The sequence below is a fragment of the Felis catus genome, chromosome B2, assembly GCF_018350175.1.
Source record: "Felis catus isolate Fca126 chromosome B2, F.catus_Fca126_mat1.0, whole genome shotgun sequence".
Classification (NCBI taxonomy): domain Eukaryota; kingdom Metazoa; phylum Chordata; class Mammalia; order Carnivora; family Felidae; genus Felis; species Felis catus.
The window spans coordinates 75,351,128-75,374,246 of record NC_058372.1 but is presented as its reverse complement, the minus strand read 5'-3'; the positions used below and the strand labels follow the sequence as shown (position 1 = coordinate 75,374,246).

Here is a 23,119-nt window from a genome sequence, read left to right as displayed (position 1 = left end):
GTGTCCTCTCATCTTGACTCATACCCTACCAAACTGCGCTTGTATTTCCTGCAGTTCCTCAAAGACTTCATGCTCTCTGTCCCTGCACACGTGCTATTCCATCTGGTAAGAATGTGCTTCCTACAAGCCCATCCTAACTCATTCCTCCTTCCCTCCCTGCAAACTCTCATCTACACTGGAGTCAGCAAATCTGGCCCACCAACTGTTTTTGTACAGCCTCCAACTGAAGAATGTTTTTATATTGTTTAATGGTTGAAAGTAATTTTCAAATAATATTTTGTGATGTAAGAAAATTAAAATTCAAATATCAGAGTCCCTAAATAAAGTTTTACTGGAACACAGCAGCCATCCTTGTTGCGTTTTATATTTTTTTAATGGTTTCTCTAGCATTACAACAGCAGAGCTGAGTAGTGGCAACAGACATAGCATGGCCCGAAAAGCCTAAAATATTTACTTTCTGCTATTTTATGGAAAAAGTTTTCTAACCCTCCTTTATAGCAATGGGGAAAAAAAAAGATCTAAGCTTCAATTTTCCCATCAGGAATATGATGATGATAACAGTACCTACTTCATGCAGTTGTTGTAAAGATTATGATGAGGGAGCATGAGGCAGACGGAGGGGAAAAGCACAAGGTAACATTCCCCCCACTCCCACCCACACACACACCCCAGGTAGAATACGTGTGATATTCCTTGGACACTCCTGGCTACCCAAGAACAAAGGAAAGGGGTATAAGTGCTTACCATGGTAATATGGGAAACTAAGGCAAATGAAAAATTAAATTCCCTTACTGCCTACAGTCCATTGATAAACCCTTGAGACTGGCAGAGTGACCACCCTCTAGGAGCTCAGGTGCCTCAAGGATGACACTTTGCCAGGGGCAAAAGAGAACCTGAGTTTAACATTATCCCAAACTCCAGGATCCCGTAAGCCAGCTTCCTTTATCTCAACTGCTCCCAAGATATATGCTGGCAAACATAACCCAAGCTTATGCACCCCACCCCCCCATGTACATCTGAAGGGTCTCATGACTGAGGTTTAATTAAATGGTAATAAATGGTGTTTCCCTAGCAACTGCTAGCCCCTCAATGTCCTGGAAACCTTGCTTCCAAAAATTCCTTAGAGACTCTATCCCTGACCCTCTCCCAACCTGAGGGTATATAATGTGTTACCCAATAGGACCCCAGTACAGCTCTTCCTGTCCATGGGTCCTGTCCCCATGCTTTAATAAAGTCACATTTTTGCAACAAAGACGTCTTTAAGAATTCTTTCTTGGTCATCAGCTCCGGACCCCATGAACCCCCATCCCCCCAAAACTTCATCAGATTACATGTGATGTTGCATGAAGTATGGGTAGCCAGGACCCAGTTAAGATCAATACATAGCAGCCAGCACTATTATTATAAGCTAAGAAGTGCAAGTCTGAGATAGAAAAGCTAGACTTCTTCAAGCATCACCAACTCCCCTGTCAGCCAATTCTTATCCAATTCACTATGTGGTTCATTGATCTGTGTGCCCTACACAAATGAACACAATTATAATAAAAGTAACTCAAAAGACATTCATTTAGATGTTTTAAAAGTTTTAATGAGAAATAGGGACATCATGGGATTCACGCTATTCCATCAAGTCAAAAATATGGTAACAACCTCTCCAATTTTTTAAGCAAAATAGTATGAAGTCTGGTTTGATCATCTCATTTTTATTGGAAATCAGGCATTATAGCCAATGTATTAAGCGGAGCAAAGAAAGGCAGTAGGCTTCATCTAGTGTCAAAATGGATAACAGAAAAATAGCAAAAGTACACCAAACAATGGAGGAAATAAAAGTGAGTGTTTTCCATCCTCTGTGTCAGCTGCTGTCCCCATCTGCACAGCAGTAACCCCCATCTGTGGCTACCCAGGCCCACAGGCCCAGCAGGTCTCCCTGCTACTCTCTCAAGTCAGAAAGAAGCATTACCACCACCCTCACAGGGCTGGCCAGGAACTAGCAAACAGGCTATATCTGTACAAAAAGGCAGATATCTAGAAATCCCAAGCCCTTACCCACCACAGAGAAAGTGTTTTCCCATTCCTTCTTTTCTCTCCCTTACACTATTCCCGTTCTTCTAAAAGAACTATTTAGGGATGGATAGAGACCAAAGCGTAATGGAAGTCACATGTGCAAAGATCCTGAAAGAGGAAAGGCCGTCCTTTAAGAGAGGAGTAGAGCGCTGAAAGACACCTGGAGACAAGAAGGAGTGAAAAGCAGAGCCAGCCTATCAGAGGTTCTCCAGGGAAGCAGAAAGACAAGCCGGACAACCTCTCCCAGAGCAGCCACATTTTAGGCTTTAGATAAAAGGGGGCAGGGGTGAGGCTTCTGTTTTCACGAGCTATTTCGTCTTGGTTCTTAAACCCCACAGTTAGATTTGGAGGACCGTGTCTCTGGCCTCTCCTCTCAAGCAGTCACCAAGCACCCTTGAAAAAGCCCAGAAGGCAACATTTTTCATCCACGTCCCAAATTAATCAGCCTGGGCCACCAAATCCCCAAGGACATGAAAGAAACAGAAGACTGCAGTCTGGCAGTATTTTGTATAATGTCCATTTTCAAAGCCTGGGGTTGCTTATCTGAGCTTTGCAGAAACACGAGCTGGCACCGTTTCCCCATTTGGGAAATGCCAGCATGTCAGCCTCCAGAGTCTGATACTGTCACATGGTGAGGAACCCGGTGTCTGGGCCCTAACACCCCGTGTGGGAGACAGCACCGTGGTGAGCTCACAGGGGAGCTGACAAGCAGGCAGCTGCTGTCTCCGGAACACAGCAAACACAGCTGCCTTCGGTGCCTCTGCTGCTCCTGACAACCCCCTCCCCAAATTCCCTGAATGTCAGATTTCTTCATAATATTAGCATCACCAGAAACAACTTCTTGAGAGGAAATGAATCCTAAGTGAGCTTCCTGGGGCAGCAGGAAGACCAATTGCTCTTTTGAGCAGCTGAAAGCACTCCTGCCAAAAACAGCAACCGTGACAAATTGTGAGGGCACCTCAAAGCCACACCTGAAAAGGAAGTTACCTTTTCCAGGTGCACATGTGGTAGTTTAGGCCAATTCATAGCATTGGAGGAGGGAGAAAGATCTCAAACCCAAACACAGACAGAATGATTAGCAGGCGTCAGACACTCTCACAGCCGTGTCAACATCACCCCTTCTCCCATACACATTCCCAACACTTTCATCCCTTCTTCCAATTATCTCATCTTTCCTCCTCCAACCCAGCTTCCCACACCACTCCTGGGCACACTCTGTCCTTCGTAAAGACAGGTCAAGCAATTCTCTCCACCTCTTTCAAATTGGGAAGATGCATGTGGACATGGACCTTTCTATGGAGTGAATAAAGGCTCTTCATCGATACCTTTGCAGGGCCATGATGGGTTCATATGCCCATGGGGGCTGTTTCCTTGAAGTTGGGCCTTGATTTCCATATTAAGGTGTAAACATCAACAGATGTGTTTTCCAAGTGACCACCAACTCAGCCACAGGACTGGAACATTAAGGAAAGATCCAAAAGATGCTTATAAACCCTAAAAAATGAGCGTGCATGTGCATGCACACACACACACACACACACACACACACACACACACACACACACCTGACAGCATGGCCAGAAAGTCACTCCAAGAAGCTGCTGGCCAATGTCACAGATCCAAAGCCCTACAGTAACCAGCATGTGTGGAGGAAGACCTAACAACCCATTCAGATCTGAGATCAAAATTCCCAACTGCAGCCACACTATCTTCTTTCCCGTCAACCCCCAAACTCCAGTAGTGGGCATGTCACCCAGGACGCCAATCTCCATTCCGGTCTGTGTTCTTATCTCTTTCTTCCTTCTATTCCTAGGAACAACCGTCCCCAGCAAAACACAGAGAAGTCACTCTCTTCACCCATCACCCTTCTCTCTCCAAGCAAAGGCATTTGAGAAACCAAAGGTAAAGCCTGGCTAGGCCGATTCTGGTGGCTGGGGAGCCTAAGGTCAGAACTGCTGAATCACAGCTTTAGAAGCTTAATTCCCTTATTGCACAGAGATGTGACTAGGCCCCCAAGTCAAGACTAATGGTGCACCCACCTTGCCCACACCTGAGTGGGTAGGACCACACAGAGATCAGATGAGAGTCTACAAAGTTATGAGTCAGGCTCATGATAGACCAGAGTCCCTGGGTATTCCTAAAGCACTTCTAAAAGCAATGTATCCCAGCAAGAAATTATGCCTTAACTTCCAAAATCAGAGTCTCTGTAGTGTCCTCCCAGGACAGTGCTTTAAAAAAATGCAGACATGGTCTTGTTCTCCAGTTTACTTTTCCTTTTTATAGATTCTGTGTGACCCACTACCTTCTATTTGTACTCATCACTTTAAATCTCAAGTTTGCAGATTTCTTTTCTGTGAATCCATTTTAAGTAAGCAACTTCTTTCACATGCTGTGGATTTTTATTTCTTCCAATTAAAGAGATCTTGCTTCTGGGACCTTGAAGTATTCTCTTCCTACTATCTTTTGACTTCAGTGTGCATCTTACTTTTGAAGTCTGAATCTAGCCACTCAGTTCAGCCTAGAGATATCACACACACACACACACACACACACACACACACACACACACACACGCACACACCTCTTTCCTTCTGAAATGGACATATTCCCAAATTTCTCTACATTATCAAGTTTTATGCAGTTCTTGGGTATTTCCTAGAAAGTACTCAGCTACCCATCAGACCTCAAAAATGTGGTGACTGACAGCTGGCAGAGAAATTCTGGGTGCGTCTTCTTCCTGTCTATCCCCATGTCTCTGCTGCACAGCAGTAACTTGTTTCCAGGAGCAAAACATGGAGCAGGTTTCTCAAGCCTGGGGTCTACCTCGGTCTTAAAATCAGAATCAATGCCAATAGAAGAACAACTTCCAAAACCAGAAACAGGACTTAAGATTTTGTACAGATAAACTTCAGCCAACACCTGAAATGGAGAGATGCTTCATTAACAAGTGGGCATCCCTTTTCCACCAGCTGGTGCCTCAGAGAGGACAGTGGTTTGGATTCCTAAATCCACCTCCTCCCCTTAATGCTCTGGGAAGCCACATAGTAGTAAATAGACTAGAAAGTAATTTTTAAAGTTAGCATTTCCTGACTCTGTCAGTCTCCCTAGTTCAATCCAGCAAATGCTTACTGCATGACTACTAGGTACCAGGACACAATGACTATCCCTGAGTCCTTTGGAGAATCTTTGGAGATGGTAATAGATCTTTGCATTGCACCACAGCACAGACTAAGATAGGACTGCATGGACCAGGCCCCCAGTGCCCTCCTCTTCCCTCTTGTCTCTTTTCCATAAGCACCAACAGGGCAGGGCCTCCTCTGCTTTGCTCACTGTTGTATTTCCAGCAACCCACACAAGGCCTCACTCATAGCAGAAATGCAATACTTGTTGAATTAGTTTCTCCTATGGTGGAGACGCCCCCAAATTATCTTTAATTCTCTTAGTCGACCCTGAACTTGAGAGCAGAGTTCTCCCATCCTAACAGAAACTTTGGCTGGACATCGAGAAGAGAAACATACCCACACAGGGGAAAACACACTCCAGAGAGAAGCCATGAAGCCTCCATCTGGAAAGGATTTCCAGAAAAGAGACGAGTCATAGCTCTGAGGTAGGTGTGGGGGTGGCAGGCACACTGCTCCCAGCAACCGGGCTTCAGCCCCAGCTCTGAAGATTTAGGAAGCTAGGTTTTCACAATCCTCCAGGGCTGAGAAAGGTAATGAACTGGGACACACTAACCAAGTGGAGGAGAATGATTTATAACCATGGCATCAATTCGGTGAATTACAATAAGGAATAAAATGGCCAAGCAGACCAGAGAACATGCTTTACGTGGTCTGGGAAACAAACTTTAAGACCCAAAGATTAACTGATACTGTGGAATAGAGCAAAGGAGTTATGCAATATAATAAAACAGGGCTCTACTCTACCCCACCACACAAGTGCCAGGATGCCGTGCTATTTGTTCTATATCCCAACACGGACGTCCTACTGTAGCCACAAATGAGGCCACTCCCATGGTGGCTTGGGTCCCCACCACAGAAATGCCATACGTTTAACTCCTACCTCTTTCTGGACTTCACTTTCCTTGGTCTGGACTTCAAGAAATTCTAGGCATATTGAACAAAACAGTGGAATCCCAAGTTTACCACTCTGTTATAGTTAAGGTTTTCTGGGTCCCCAATACTATTTTTGCTCTATTCCTAAGCCTTCAGAAAAAGTATGTTTTTTATTTGTTATTTGCTTTTTTTTTAAGTTTATTTATTTTTAAGAGAGAGAGAGAGAGAGAGAGAGCAAGAGCAGGGGAGGGGCAGAGAGAGAGAGAGACAGAGAGAGTCCCAAGCAGGCTCTGTACTGTCAGCATGGAGCCCAAAGCGGGGCTCGAACTCACTAACCATGAGATCGTGATGTGAGCCAAAACCAAGAGTCTGACACTTAACTGACTGAGCCACCCAGATGCTCCCAGAAAAAGTATGTTTAAAAGTACTAGAGTCAAATCAAAAAACCAGCTATCACAAAGCAGTATTTCACAATGAGTTTTCGCTTCACACCCATTAGGATAGCTGTTATAAAACAAAAACAGAAACAAAACCAGAAAATAACCAGTGTTAGCAAGGATAGAGAGAAACTGGAACACTTGTGCGTTGCTGACGGAAAGGTAAAATGGTGCCGCTGCTAGCTCCTCAAAAATTTAAACATGGAATACTTTATAATCCCTCAATTCCAGCTCTGGAATTATACCCCAAAGAGTCAAAAGCAGAGACTCCAACAGCTATTTGTACACCAGTGTCCTCAACAGCATTATTCACAATAACTATAAGCGGGGGGCAGTACAAATGCAGTTGAATGAATAAACAAAACACAGTATATCCATGCAGTGGGTATTATTCAGCCTTGAAAAGGAATTCTGACATATGTGACAACATGGATGAGCCTTGAAGACATTATGCTAATGAAATAAGCCAGACACATGAGGACAAATACTGCAGGATTCCCTTTACGCGAGGAACCTAGAGTACTCAATTCACAGAGGCGGAAAGTAGAATGGTGGTTGCTGAGGTCTGGGAGAAGCAGGAATGGGAAGTTATCATTTAGTGGATACAGAGTTTCAGTTTGGGATGATGAAAATGTTCCGGAGGCAGATAGTGGTGATGGTTGCACAACAATGTGAATTTTATGTTATACATATTTTGCCAAAACTTTTAAAAGTTCTAAAAAATTTTTCTAATAAGAAAATAATAAAAATCAGCACTTCCCAACCAATGTCCTTGGGGAAAGCATAATTGAGAGCTCCTGAAGCAAAAGACCACCCCAGGGGACATCCAGGCATCCCTCCCGGTGTGGGTCCTTCTGCTATGGCCAGCTTTCAAGGATTCAGCTTTGTTCTTTTCCAGAGCCCTTGTGGTGAGTCCTTTCTATGTAAAAGGAATATTCTATCCAGGATGTGAGGAATCTTCCTCCTGCATACCAGAGAGAGCCTTGGGCAGCGGGGGGGAAAATACTGGTGCAGCCCTGGCTCGGGTCCCCTTACCTCCACCAGTCCTGGAGACACACTGATTGCTTCACAAGCTCTCCTTTTGACCAGCTTCACCTTCTGTTGTCCCTGTCATTAGCCAACCTCATTTCAGCAGAAGTCCATTACAAGTTACTATTCCCAAGCTTCCAGAGCCTTCTTGTGGATTGCATTTAAAGTCACAAAGAGGAAACACCATAATCTTCTAAAACAGGCTCCAGTCTCTGGGGAATGTTTTCTGGAGACCAGCTAGAATTTATGGATCTGCAAGACAGGACTGCCAATATTTTTATTTTGCCAAATAAGGACATTTTTTGAAAACGACTATTATTAATAATTATCATCCCATAAGCAAAAAGTCATTTTAAGCACCTTCCAAGCGACAAAGAGATAATCTCACAGTAAAGGCAGTCCTCTGCAAGAAAGGAAAGCTGACAGTGACATCAACATGTTCATAGGAGGCAGATACTTTTACGTGGGTCTGTATTACACTGCCTCGGTCCATTGCATTCACATGAAAGCTGCCCGAAATGGCTTAGACATCCATCCTCTCTGAAAGCAAAGGACTTGGAGGGATGTGGTGAGATTTTCTTCTACAGAATCTATGATTCTGTAACTGAATAAAATATCAAGTGTTTTCCATTTGTATCACGAACTCAATGATGTGTCTATTTGTAAAAATTGTGTGTGTGTACACGTGTGTGTGTGTGTGTGTGTGTGTGTGTGTGTATACAGTGCAGTATGGATATAGTACTGTCACAGGCTGAACTGTGTCCCCCTAAAATTTGTATGTTGTAGCCCTAACCACCCCCAAACCTTAGAATGTGGCTACACTTGAAGACAGGGCCTTTACAAAAGGAACAAAGTTAAAATGAGGCCTTTAGGGTGAGCCCTAATCCAATCTGGTGTTCTTACAAAAGGTAATAAGGACACAGGGAGGGATGCCAGGGCCACTTGTGCACATAGGGAGAGCGAGAGGATGGCCACCTACAAACCAGAGAGAGAGAGGCCTGGAACACATCCTTCCCTCAGCCCTCAGAGGAAACCAGCCCCTGATGACACCTTGATCTTGGACTTCAAGTCTCCAGAACTGTGAGGAAATAAATTTCTATTGTTTTAGCTACTCAATCTTTGATATTTTGTTATGAGAGCCCTAGCAAACTAATACAGTTTTGATTATTTAAACTGTCATAGGGGCGCCTGGGTGGCTGAGTCAGTTAAGCGTCTGACTTCAACTCAGGTCATGATCTCATGGTTCATGGGTTTGAACCCCACACTGGGCTCTGCACTGACAGCTTGGAGTCTGCTTCAGATCCTCTCTTTACCTCTTTCTCTACCCCTCCCCTGCTCTCATGCTGTCTCTCAAAAATAAATAAACATTAAAAAACATAAATAAAAATGAAAAATAAATAAATAATAAACTGTCCTAGAAAGTCCATGAAAATTGACTTACTAAACCAACCACTTTTACTGTAACTAAACAACAAAAAATTTCTGGAAAGAAAACCCTTTTTGAAATGTCATTAACCTACCCCACTATATGCCATCTTCAACAATTTGTGATGTTCTCATCAACATGTCCTTCAAGAAGAACATGTTAAAATGAGTATGGGTCCATTCAGCCCAACGAGGATATTTTAAACACTATGAGTTCCACTATGAAAGATTTTGTGGGGTTTCAAAAGTCAAGGCCTATGCCCTGAAAGAATTCAGACTTCTATTTGAAACCAAACTCTCCTCTGTTAAATATCACCCCTTCAAATACACACACAGAGATGTTAAGGTGCAATGCAAAAGCCTGATGACACAGGCAGACAATACGTGAATGGGATTATCATGAAAGAGAGGCTCATTACAGCAAGGGGCCAGGTGGGGGAGGGCTCAAAGACAGTCCTCTGAGCTTTGCCTACTCTATTCCACCTGCCAGCCTGGACTGCCATCTACCCCCTACTCTGGATTCCTGCCAACCTTTGAGAATAATGCTCAGTCACCACTTCCCCCCCACCAGAGTCCTGCCCAAGCCCATGAGGATTGTCTCCCTTCATTCAAATCCCGTCATGTGGATTACCTGAATCTCTCACTTTAATAATGAGTATATAAGTCAGATTCCCTCAGGATCAGACTTTGCCTCTCCCTGAACTCTCATGCTGATTTATAGAGCTGTTATTATAAAACATCATGGCCAGGTGAATTACCATTTTAACAATACTAGGGAAACAACCACCCTTTCCATTTTAATTAGTGGAGTTTGTGAAACATTCGCCATAATAGGGCTAAGGAGACTGAGACTGGCCATATCTTAAATCACTTTGAGGACGATCTGGCAAACGAGCCTACTTTGTATTTACTGCTCATGCTATCTGTCTCCAAACAGCACACACTGTTCTTTACAGCCCTGAGCTGAATCATTCTTTTGACAAATAAGCCAAAAGGAGAAGGACCAGGTATTCCAATCTCTGTTCCACGGAAAAGGAAATTTAAACCAAAGCAGTGGTTTATTTAAGAGCTCCAGACCGAACCATAGGAAGGCTACACTTTCTCATGATCATCATATCCTCCTTTGTCTGGGATTCTTAAACTAAGGTGTATGTCTTTGTCTTTTCTAGTTTTTCCACCTACCGTACCCACTGCCAACCTAGTACAGTCCCTAATTACAAGCAGACAGAGTCTGGCAGAGCACGGCCAGCCAGGCTCCAGGCTCCCCCGGGCCTTCTCAACTGCAAGGAAGGACTGGCCAGAAGACAGCCAGACAGAGCCTTGCACAGCAAGAGTCAGAAATGCCAGTTCCTTGCTCTGCCTGCCGAGGACTGGGGATATCAGCCCCCCAAGTCTCGGGACATACCTGGCTCATCCTCCCAGTTCAATGTTCCTACATCCAAGTCTGGAGTACATGTAAGTAACATCAAGCAAACAGACCGTTACTCTTTACTGTTTCAACCTAAGCATATATAATCCATACTCTGAGCTGGTGCAGCTGTGGGGCCTGATCAAATGTCAATCCTATTTTTCTCTTCCAGTGCCCCTTAAAATGCATTCAGAAGAATGCATTTAAAAGACTTAGAAGGTTATATTTTCAAATTAAATAAGTACAGATATGTTATAGAGTAAACTGCAAATATCAAATGAATGTTCAAGAGAAATACATATTTGCTTCTGGTGGCCTTGGCCTATGCTTCAGACTCCCAGAAACATGGGTTAACTATTCCCTCCTACTGAGGTAATTTAATGGAGACTTTAGAGGAGCACTGGTTGGAATATATGTCGGTTTACATGATAGAGCATCCCGATCTTCAGATTCACCTGTTGCTTTGTTTTTTTATTTTTTCTTCCACACAAGAGAATTATATGGGGGGAGGGGGTATCTACACAAATATTCATAGAAATACAGGTGCTGTTTACACCCACATATCCTCACTTATCTCTAATTTTTCTTTCTTGATCAACTAGGCAACTGTAAAGCTGACCTGTAGGAAGCAGCCCCCTCAGCCTGCCCCACCTCTGCCTTTAATTGTTGTTTTTGCTGTTACCAAGGACATGAAGAAAACAAAGGCACCTTTGAGGAGAGTGATTATTTGAAGCTTATAAATTATTTTCACTTGAAGGGTTACAAAATTTACTAATGTTCTCCAGTCAGGTGAAAATCGCATAGATCTTGGTAACAGAGGCACAAGCAACAATTCAACTCAGACTTTAACTAAAATCCATAATTTTAGTATTTCATAAAAAGATGCTCAACTTCTGGCTTTTTACTTCACATCTCAGCAACACCATAATGGATTGAAGAATCCTGTTCACAAGGAAGGAGAAGCAAAAATGCATACTTTCCCCTCTTTCTAATAGGACTAAGCAGTTCTTATTCTCTAGTCAAGAAGAAAAATCACTTTGCACCCTGACATAAGCTAAAAATAACATGACCATCCTGTCTGAAAGTTGGTCCCCCAGATAACAAAACCTTGAACATGTCCCATAAGCCTGGGCTCCCTAAGGGAAACCATTTTTTTCTCCTGGTTGTTTGTTATGGGGTGTCTGAAGATAAGTCATAACTTTGGGGAATACAGTAATCATGTGCGAAAGTTGCTTTCAACCATGAACAGAAGACTAATGGATACTTGAGAACTCTGAAAATCTTATGGGGTATTTTCTTTCAAGTATTCATTGGATTTTTATTTGATGAGTCAATCTTCTGAAGCCTAACACCCCTGCACTCTGGGCAAGTAAATATTTTCTTTCCTTGTCTAAACGCTCTTACCTCCAAGTCTGGAGTACATGTAACATCAAGCGAATAGACCGTTACTCTTTACTGTTTCGACCTAAGCATATATAATCCATACTCTGAGCTGGTGCAGCTGTGGAACCTGATCAAACGTCAATTTTATTTTTCTCTTCTGTTGCCCCTTAAAATGCATTCAGTGGATTCATCCTCCCTGTCTTCAGATGAACACTTGAGTAGATCCTTGGGTAGACCTTTCTGCTCAAGCAACCACTTCAAAGTCCCAAAAGAATTCAAGTTTGCAGTCTGGAAATAAAAGAAACTCCAACCTGGTTATAACATTAAATCTCCTTCCCTATGCCAGCTAGGTCCTGCTGCCCGCTAGTCTCTGCAGGGATTGGGGGAATGTTGATCTCTTTTCTTATTCTCCACTTTATGTGCAACTGCTGGTCAGCTTATCACCCCGCCAAAATCAAAGTAGGGGCCGGGACTACATGGCCCCTCTGTTTATGGGTACTTTAATGATACTCACTTTCCTTCAGCTGACTGCTCACTCTTCCTTAGTCTCTGGATTTCTGGAAACTCTAGCTGCTGGGGTGCCCTCACTCCTGGGCTGAATTTAGAGTGGCTCCAGGTCAGCCCTCTTTCCTACATGGTCCCACTTGGTCCCACAGGAAGGTCTATGATATCTTTTGCCCTAACAAACTCTGTGAAGGCAGGTGATCCTACTGCCCAGGCCACCACATGAGCCCCAAATGCAAGAAACACCTGTACAGTTCAACTAGTGTTTCTTCAAAAGTCCCCCTTGCTGGATTTGGGATGAAGGAACTGATCTTTCTGAATAAATCTCTTTAATAAAGCCTCCTCTCATAATCCTCATATTCTTGAAGCAGCCAGTGGGGTATGTTATGCAAAAGTTCTCAAATATATACACTAAAATTTCTACTTGGTGGTCTAGCACTGTCTTTTGGAATTTCACATAATTTGAATGTGTGGCTCAGTCAAAACTTTACTTCAGTACCCTACTTACATACCCATACATACAAATGCATAGACTATAATTTCCAATTATTTTTAAAGTTTATTTACTTTTATGTATCTACTAAAGTTGAGGAATTTGAGCATTGAAAGGGGCAGAGACATGGAAGTCAATACTCTCTCACTGGGGGGGAACACTCTCAATCCTGACAGAAAATCACCTAAAATTGGCTTGATCTGATACTGGGAACAAACCTACTTCCTCTTCTCCAGATATCTGAGGACTGGTCTCATAACTGGCCAAGGCTCCTCTCTGCCAGGCTACATACTTATTGTTCCTCACATGGCCTAGTCTTCAGATCCTCATCATCTAGGTCACTTTGCTCTGGATGCTGCAAAGTTAGTTTCTGTCCTCCATTAAGGAGCCACCAGAAGGGGATGCTGTGTGGAGGGAGCCTAGGCTCCCATGATCCAGTCATCACAGGTTTGAGGTAGGTGGTAGTAGTTAAGGGCCCAGGTTCTAATCCCAGCTCTACTGTTTACTGGCTATGTAATCTTAAATTATTTAATCTTTCTGTGCTTCAGCCTTCTCATCTGTTACCGGAGAATGGTGATAATTATATTCCCTACTTCATGAAGTTGTTACAGGGATTGAGATAAAATTGTGAAACACTCATAATTATGCCTGGCACATAATAAGCTCCACACAAATGTCTGTTTAAAAAAAAAAAAGACCTGTCATTGTCATTGCAACCCAAGTTTGCGACTGAGTAGCTACTTCACATTATGGTCCTTTCAGGGCTTGGTGAGCCACTGAAATCCTTGTTTTGTTTTTTTTTTTTTTTCTTTTACGTGAATTATGAATTGCTTCTCACTGGGGTCACTCCATCTTTTACTTTTTAAATTGACTGTGAACCTAAATGCAGGACTAGGTCTTCAGCCTTCTAGTATTATTATCTCTTGCCCAGATATAAAATGTGTCTCATGGAGTATCCTGCCAGATTTGTACTTGCCACATCTCTGATAAATGTCTCCTCTATGTCTTTCTCCTGATAAATAATACCAAGGAGGTACAGGGACAGGGAGAGAGCCTTGTTGTACATCCTCTATTCCCTTACTTTATCCTTAGGGATAGTATGAGACTTTGCAAAATGCTTCTGCAAAGGCAGGACACTCTTTGGGCCATCTGTAATGAGGAGCAGGGACCAATGACTAAGTTATTTGTATGTCTCTAGCTTTGGGAAGCCCCATTTGTAAAATGTAAATAGCAACATCCACCTAGCTGTGAGAAGTAAAGGAGATTGTGCCCAAAAGTGGGCACTAGGGCACTAGGAAGCAGCTTGCCAAGTCACTGCCATACCGAAAACATTAAAAGGTCAAAAATAAACATTCTCCAGAAGACATAGCATATTGGGCCACAAAATCAGTCTCAACAAATACAAGAAGATCCAAGTCATATCATGTACCTGTTCTGACCACAACACTATGAAACTAGAAGTCAACCACAGAAAAAAATCTAGAAAGACCAGAAAGACATGGAGGGTATATAACATTCTACTAAACAATGAATGAATCAACCAGGAAATAAAAGAAGAAACAAAAAGATATATGGAAACAAATTAAAATGAACATAATGGTCCAAAATATTTGGGCTTCAGCAAAAGTGGTCCTAAGAGGGAAGTATATAGCAATACAGGCCTACCTTATGAACAAGAAAAATCTCAAGTAAAAACCTAACCTTACACCTACAGGAGCTAGAAAATGAACAACAAATGAAGCCTAAAGCCAGCTGAAGGAAGGAAATAATAAAGATTAGAGCAGAAATCAATGATATAGAGACAAAACAAAAACAAAAACAATAGAACATTAGAACAAATCAATTAAACCAGAAACTGGTTCTTTGAAAAAAATCAACAAAATTGATAAACCTCTATCCAGACTTACCTAGAAAAAGTGAAAAGAACTCAGATAAATAAAATCACAAATTAGAGAGAAGAAATAACATCCAACACCACAGAAATACAAACAATTATAGGAGAATACTATGAAAACTATATGCCAACAAATTGGACAACCTAGAGGAAATGGACAATTTCCTAAAAGCATATAACTACCAAAACTGAAACAGGAAGAAATAGAAAATTTGAACAGACTGATACCTAGCAAAGAAATCAAATCAGTAATCAAAAAACTCCCAACAACAACAGTCCAGGACCAGACGGCTTTACAGGTGAATTCTACCCAACATTTAAAGAAGAGTTAATACTTATTATTCTCTGGGAATGCAAGCTGGTGCAGCCACTCTGGAAAACAGTATGGAGGTTCCTCAAAAAACTAAAAATAAAACTACCCTACAACCTGGCAATTGCACTACTAGGTATTTATCCAAGGGATACAGGTGTGCTGTTTCGAAGGGACACATGCACCCCCATGTTTAGAGCAGCACTATCAACAATAGCCAAAGTATGGAAAGAGCCTGAATGTCCAACAACAGATGAATGGATAAAGAAGATGTGGTATATATATACAATAGAGTATTACTCAGCAGTCAAAAAGAATGAAATCTTGCCATGTGCAACGACGTGGATGGAACTGGAGGGTATTATGCTAAGTGAAATTAGTCAGAGAAAGACAAATAACATATGGCTTCACTGACATGAGGACTTTAAGAGACAAAACAGATGAACATAAGGGAAGGGAAACAAAAACAATATAAAAACAGGGAGGGGGACAAAACAGAAGAGATTCACAAATATGGAGAACAAACTGAGGGTTAGGAGAGGGATTGTGGGAGGGGGGATGGGCTAAATGGGTAAGGGGCACTAAGGAATCTACTCCTGAAATCATTTTTGTACTATATGCTAACTAATTTGGATGTAAATTTAAAAAAAATAAAAAGTAAAACAAGTTTAAATAAATAAATAAATAAATAAATAAATAAATAAATAAAATACTTATTCTTCTCAAACTATTCCATAAAATAGAAAAGGAAGGAAAACCTCCAAAATCATTTTATGAAGTCAACATTACCCTGATGCCAAAACCTGAGAAAGAAAGCACAAAGAGAACTATAGGCCAATCAATATTTCTGATGAACACAAATGCAAAAATCCTCAACAAAATAGTAGCAAACCAAATCTAACAGTACATTAAAAAAATAATCCACCATAATCAACTTGGATTTATTCCTGGGTTGCAAGTGTGGTTCATATTTGCAAATCAATCAATGAGATACATCACATTAATATAAGAAAGGATAAGAACCCTATGGTTATTTCAATAGATGCAGAAAAGCACTTGACAAAGAACAACATCCATTCGTGATAAAAACTCTCAACACAGTAGATTTAGAGGGAGCATACTTCAACATAGTAAAGGCCATATACAGCTAATATCATCTTAAATGGAGGAAAAGTGAGAACTTTTCTTCTATGATCAGGATCAAGACAAGGATGTCCATTTTCTCCACTTTTGTTCAATATAGTACTGGAAGTCCTAACCACAGCAATCAGACAACAAAAATAAATAAAAGTCATCTAAATCAGCATGGAAGAAGTAAAATTTTCACTATTTGCAGATGACATGATACTATATAAAGAAAACCTGAAAGACTCCACCAAAAACTGCTAGACCTGATTAATGAATTTAATAAAGTTGCAGGATACAAAATCAATGTACAGAAATCTGTTGCATTTTTATACACTAATAATTAAGTAGCAGAGAAAGAAATTAAGAAAACCATCCCACTTACAACTGCATGAAAACCAATAAGATACCTAGGAATAAACCTAACCAAAGAGGTGAAAGACCATACTCTGAAAATTATAAAACACTGATGAAATAAATTGAAGATGATGAAATAAGTGAAAAGACATTCCATGCTCATGGATTGGAAGAACCAATATTATTAAAATGCCTATACTACCCCAAATAATCTATACATTTAATGCAATCCCTATCAAAATACCAACAGCATTTTTCACAGAACTAGAATAAAAATCCTAAAATTGTATGGAACAACAAAAGACCTCGAATAGCCAAAGCAATCTTGAAAAAGAAATACAAAGCTGGAGGCATCATAGTTCTATACTTCAAATTATATTACAAAGCTGTAGTAATCAAAACAGATGGTACTGACACAAAAATAGACACACAGATCAATAGAACAAAATAGAAAACCCAGAAATGAACCCACAATTACATGATCAATTAATCTTCAACAAAGCAGAGAAGAATATCCAATGGAAAAAAGACAGTCTCTTCAACAAATGGTGTTGGGAAAACTGGACAGCCACATGCAAAAGAATGAAACTTGAACATTCTCCTTCACTATATACAAAAATAAACTCAAACTGGATGAAAGACTAAATGTGAGACCTGAAACCATAAAAATCATTGAAGAAATAACAGGCAGTCATTTCTCTGACATCAGCTGTAGCAACTTTTCCTAGATAAGTCTCCTGAGGGAAGGTAAACAAAAGCAAAAATAAACTATTGAGCTATGTCAAAATAAAAAGCTTCTGCACAGCAAAAGAAACAATCAACAAACGTAAAAGGCAACCTACAGAATGGGAGAAGATGTTTGCAAATGACATATCCAATAAAGAATTAGTATCCAAAGTTTATGAAGAACTTATAAAACTCAACACCCAAAAAACAAATAATCCAATTTAAAAATGGGCAGACGACATGAATAGACATTTTTCCAAAGAAGACACAGATGGCCAACAGACACATGAAAAGATGTTCAACATCACTGATCACCAGGGAAATGCAAATCAAAACTTCAATGAGATGTCACCCCACACCTCTCAGAATGACTAAAATCAACAACACAAAAAACAAAACAGGCTTTGCCAAGGATGTGGGGATAGGGGAGCCCCCTTGTACTATTGGTGGGTATGCAAACTGGTGCAGCCACTCTGGAAAACAGTATGGAGTTTCCTCAAAAAGTTAAAAATAGAACTACCCTACAATCTAGTAATTGCACTACTAGGTGTTTGCCCTATGAACACAAAAACATTAACTCAAAGGGATACATTCACCCTAATGTTTATGGCAGCATTATATACAATAGCCAAATTATAGAGCCCAGTGTCCATCGACTGATGAATGGATGAATGGATAAAGAAGATGTGGTATATATAAGCAATGGAATATTACTCAGCCATAAAAGAAGAATGGAATCTTGCCATTTGCAATGACATGGATAGAGCTAGAGAGTATTGTGCCAAGCAAAATAAGTCAATCAGGGAAAGACAAATACCATATAATTTCACTCATGTGTAGAATTTGAGAAACAAAACAAATGAGCAAAGGGGGGAAAAAAGAGAGAGAGAGAGGCAAATCAAGAAACAAACTCTTAACTATAGAGAACTGATGGTTACCAGAGGGGAGGCAGGTGGGGGGAATAGGTGAAATAGGTTATGGGGATTAAGGAGGGCACTTGTGATGAGCACGGGGTGTTGTATGGAAGTGTGGAATCATTATACTTTACACCTGAAACTAGTATTACACTGTTAACTATCTGGAATTTAAATAAAAACTCTAAAAAAATAAATAAAAGGTTAAAAATAAGGAATTTTAGAGGAATTCTGATTGGCAAAATATCAGGCCTAGAGAAATGGGGAAGAGGAAGGCTACATTTTCCAGAATGTGCAGATGATACAATTTGCAAAGTGAAACCCCACCATGAACAGAGTGGGGGTAGCCTAGAAGGATGAAGAGGGACATCCAGGGATAGGTATGGACACCCCTACAGAGGCAGCAGGATGGACAACACAGAACAATACACACACACATTTGATAAAACAATACTCTCCCTTGCACATACAATGCACTTGATGTTTTCTCTCCCCTGCTATTTAATTTCACGTTAAAAAAAAAAAAATGCTGATGATGGAGCACCTGGGCAGCTCAGCTGGTTAAGCATCCAACTCTTGATTTTGGCTCAAGTCATGATCTCACATTTCACCGGACTGACTCTGCATCAGGCTCCATGCTGACAGTGCAGAGCCTGCTTAGGATTCTCTCTCTCTCTCTCTCTCTCTCTCTCTCTCTCTCTCTCTCTCCCAGTCTCTTTCCCTCTCTCTCAAAATAAATAAAATAAACTTTTTTTTTAAATGCTGGTGCAACTCACTACATTCATATCATTACCCTATATGAGTTATAACCCACATTTGAAAAACAACGGGGTATGGCATGCCCCAATCTACAAACGGGTAAGTCTCTAGAAAAGAGAAATCGTTTGACATAAATTGTCTTTGCAAATCCTTTCCTGGGTGGTCTTTAGCTTTCTCCTTTAAAAATTTGTTCTGAAACACTGCCAGGATTCAATGTTTCCCTCTTTTGAAAAGTCTGGTTGGGGTTCTCCTCTCTCAAGCCTGCTTTAGGGCGATGGTGAATGCTTTCACCGCTCTAGGATGCCTGTTTTTTGGCCTTGAGCAATCCAGCCCAGTCTTGGGTTTCAAGACCTCTTAAAGGGGTCTTATTTCTTTGCTCCCAGAAGGAGCAACTCTGCCTTCTCCTGCACCTGCTGGTATCCTGTCATCTTCCATAAACATTGGATGATCAGGGCATAACCCCTTGATGTGGACACTCCAATTCATGGTGGCCTCTCCCATCCTGGACCTTACCGGTGGCAGGCCCAGGCCACTTTCCTACCTGTGTTCTTAGTAAGGAACCCCTTGTGATGTACCTAAGGGGCACTAGCCTCACAGTCCTAGTTTCCAGGCCTCTACTCCCACTATTAACTGGAGGATTCGGTTGGAAAACTTGTATCTCAACCTAAGCATTTTTCACGTGCAAACTGGAAATACTATCACTTACCTTTGGGGTTTTCATAAGGATTTATAGATGGAAGTTCCCCTCTCTTCCCTGGAATAGCATTGGCAATTTCTCCCAACCCCCCTTTGCTTTCAGGACACCATTAAATGTTTCCTTATGTCATGAGATTAAATCCAGAGTAATAGCTGGGATTCCTCGAGTCTTCTAAACTGTTTAGGAAACCACAAAGCCTCAAAACAACTTTCTAACGAGGCGATCTTTTGTCTTCCTCAATTAATTATGCGGCAAGGATGGAAAAGGAAGAAAAACGAAACCGGTATTTCCCTCTAATCAGTAAAATGACCTGCGGGCAGGCTCCCTAGCGCAAACGAAATGAATTAACTGTCAAGCCAGGGTTGATTCCGAGAACCCTGCCCACCGCAGGGGGCGTACACCCCGGGCCAGCGGACAGCGCACTTCCCCTAGATGCGTAGGGTCCCCGCGCCCAGAAGGGCTCTCAGCTGTAGGGCACAAAGGTGGCAGGCAGACCAGGGCGTGGAAAGTTTTCTCACGGGCGGGGGAAGGTGTTCCACGGCCTTCCCAGTGGAGCGGAGGAAACCCACCCAAGCCGAAGCCCAAGCCCCGAGCGCCACCGCTCCCAGCCTTTTCGGACGGCCTCCGGCGGGACGCTCACATCAGCGGGCTGCGAGGAAGGTTATAAACTTGGGTGCTCTCCACGGGGTCTCACTCTTCTCCTGCGCACCTCCAAAGCCTCAATTTTCCCCTTCCCACTCCCATCCTCCCAAACATCCCCCAACTAAAGTCCACCCCCAAACCCAACGGAGCCCGACTGCCTGCCTTCTCTCGAGCCTCCCGCACCCAGTGCCTCGGCTCTGCGTGGTCCCGGGTGCCCCGTCCCGCCCGCGGTTACCGGCTGGCGCTCCCCGGCCCGCGGGCACCGCTCCTCCGAGGTGCGTGAGCTTCGCCACCGCCTCCACCTCCTCCCGCGGCCCCGGGCTTGGCGAGTCGCTCCTGGCGCCGCGGTGCGGCGGGGACGCGCGCTCCCGACCTGCAGGCGAGCTGGCCCGGGGATGCCGAGGCCCAGAGGAGGCGAGCTTTGCCGAACCCTGCCCCTCGCTGTCTGGATTAGAGCTTTCCGCCAAGAAAGGGAAAAGGGATCCGAGAACTCTTTACCCAGCTCTGCAGTGGGTCCCTCAGGCCGATTTTGACTAATGAGCTGAGCAAGGAGAGGGCAGCATGAATGAGATTTATGAGAAATCCTCAGCGTTGGATTCAAGTTCAGTAAGGCCGGGCTCCTCTAGCACGAGCTGCTAGAATTACCTCAATTTCAGTTTCTTCTCTTGCTTCCAGGTACCGGTGCCAACGGACAGGCTAAATGTCCCCCAAACAGGGCCTCAAAAGGATAGGACTGGACCAAGAAAGAGTAGTTTCAAGTTAGCAGAAGTGGCTGTCTCCTCCCTTCCAGTAAATCTTTACTGGATTTCTATTCCATGCCAGACGCTGATCTGGGTGCTGTGGATACTCTCTCCTGGAGCTTGTCTTCTAGTAAAGAGACACTCAATAAACATAAATAAAATATGCAGTATGCGCCATGGCAATAAATGCTACCGAGAAAGAATAACTCAGGGAGCGCATAAAGAATGTTGATGGCTGTGGTCGGAGGTGGCCCCCAGTGACGGTGGCTCTTGAGTATGTAAGAGATGGACCACGGGAATCTACCCCAAAAACCAAGACCACACTGTACACACTGTATGTTAGCCAATTTTGACAATAAATTATATTTTTAAAATATTGAAAAAAAAAGAACTGAGATAAGAGAGCAAATCCTGCTGGCATCTGGGAGAAAGCCCTTGCTGCGTTCCTCTCACTAAGATGTTCTTTATTGTGGGAGGCATTTCCTTTACTACGCATAGGCGCCCTATCAGGCAGTATTATTACCATTTTACAAATGAGGAAAGTGTAGTTTAGGGAGGTTAAATGAATTGCCTGAGGTCACAGATTATGGTAAATGGAGGAGCTTCCCTTCAAACTCAGGAAGCCTGGTGCCCCAGAACTATGGTTTAACCAGAACCACAGGGCAGTGGGGAAAATGCAACATTAGCAGCACGCAGACAGGCAGGCAGGCTGGCTGGCGGCAGTGTGATTAACTTCATCTCTCAGTGTCAGAAAAAGATTCCCCGTGTCACTGACTTTTTTGAAAAAGCTAGTTCCGTTATTATGTGTCATATGAAACATCTTGCAAACATCTTTACAGCTGTGTGTGTGTGTATAATCCCCACCCTCATCCTCGGGCAGTGTAATTCTCAATGACATAATCTGACCATCTGTGATGAGATTCTCGAGTCCTTCCCTAACTCTGTGCATCGCTCCTGCTCCTGTTTATGCAGACGCAATCTGTCACCCATGCAGTGGAGCCTGCACAGCACGACATCAGAGAGCAGAGCCGCAAAATTGGGGGCTCTGAGAGGCAAAGGGGCAAACCAGTCTCCGCCTCAGAATCAGAATCTGATGGCCGCTTTGGGGCAGAGTGCCAATGGCTCCTGAGGCAGAGAACAGGGGCACATTGCACTATGTGGCAGAGGCCACTGAACATCAGTTTCAGAGGCTAGAACTGCCGCATCCAATGGGAACAGCACCGTCAGTAGGATGGTCGAACTCCTGTTTCTCTGCTAAGTATTTCTGCCCTCCCATGGCTACACCCATTCCCTTCTCCTCTCCCCCAGTGCCAGCAACATCTTCCTACCTGGAGTTTGGCTCTAAAATAGTCTCCTCTTATTCCTCCATAGCCACCCCCCTCTCTCTATATATATAGATATAGATGATACAGACATATGTAAAGTTGATTTATTTTGAGAGACAGAGCATGAGTGGGGGGAAGGGCAGAGAGAGAGAGAAGAGAGAGAGAGAATCCCAAGCAGGTTCTGAGTAGAACCCAGCACCGGGCTCCAACTCACAAAACTGTGAGATCATGATCTGAGCTGAAACCAAGAGTCAGACGATTAACTGAGCCAGCCAGGTGCCCCTGGCCTGATTTATATTTAATTTTTCCACAAGTCTTAGCATAGTACCTTGCAGTCAGTGGACCTTTAGTGAGTATTTTGTGAATTAATCTATAAGAATGCAACTTCAGTGTCTCTTACTTTTGTCTTTTCATTCCAAAATAGCTTTCAAGATCATGGTAATTTAGTGACAAGACTGAGTTACATGTAGCTATAGCTGTTGCTTGTCCATAGAAATTGACAACAGTTTACTTTGAGGTAAATTCTATTTGCCCCATCCTGGAATTTGAAAACTGAGATTTAGGAGTCATTGCTCCAAGGTCATAATACGAATCATTGCCAGAGCCAAGATTTAAACCCAGGGCTCTGACTCCAAAGTGCATGCTCTTCGCCACAAGCTCATGCTGCTCCTTCTTCGGTCATTTATTCACACGTACATTCATTGAGCTTTCGATCAATATTTGTATTTATAGTCTCTATTCTGCACCAGACATTGTCAAAATAGCAATGATTAAAACTCAGTTCTTGGAATTGATGGAAGGTGGCCCAAAGGTACAAAACCTCCAGTTATAA

The 23,119-nt window shown here is 42.6% G+C and overlaps 1 protein-coding gene across 2 annotated transcripts in view; it reads right to left on the bottom strand.

Moving 5' to 3' along the window:
* The window catches only part of MRAP2 (melanocortin 2 receptor accessory protein 2), a 135,282-nt gene that overhangs the window by 33,562 nt on the left and 78,601 nt on the right, over positions 1-23,119 (bottom strand). Inside the window, exon 1 of one of the 2 annotated variants that reach the window (XM_003986345.6) lies at positions 20,458-20,619. The exons of the other annotated variant lie outside the window; for it this stretch is intronic. The gene's annotated coding sequence lies outside the window, so the exon portion shown is untranslated. Of the gene's footprint in view, positions 1-20,457; positions 20,620-23,119 lie in introns of those variants that run through there. 2 annotated transcript variants of the gene reach the window in all.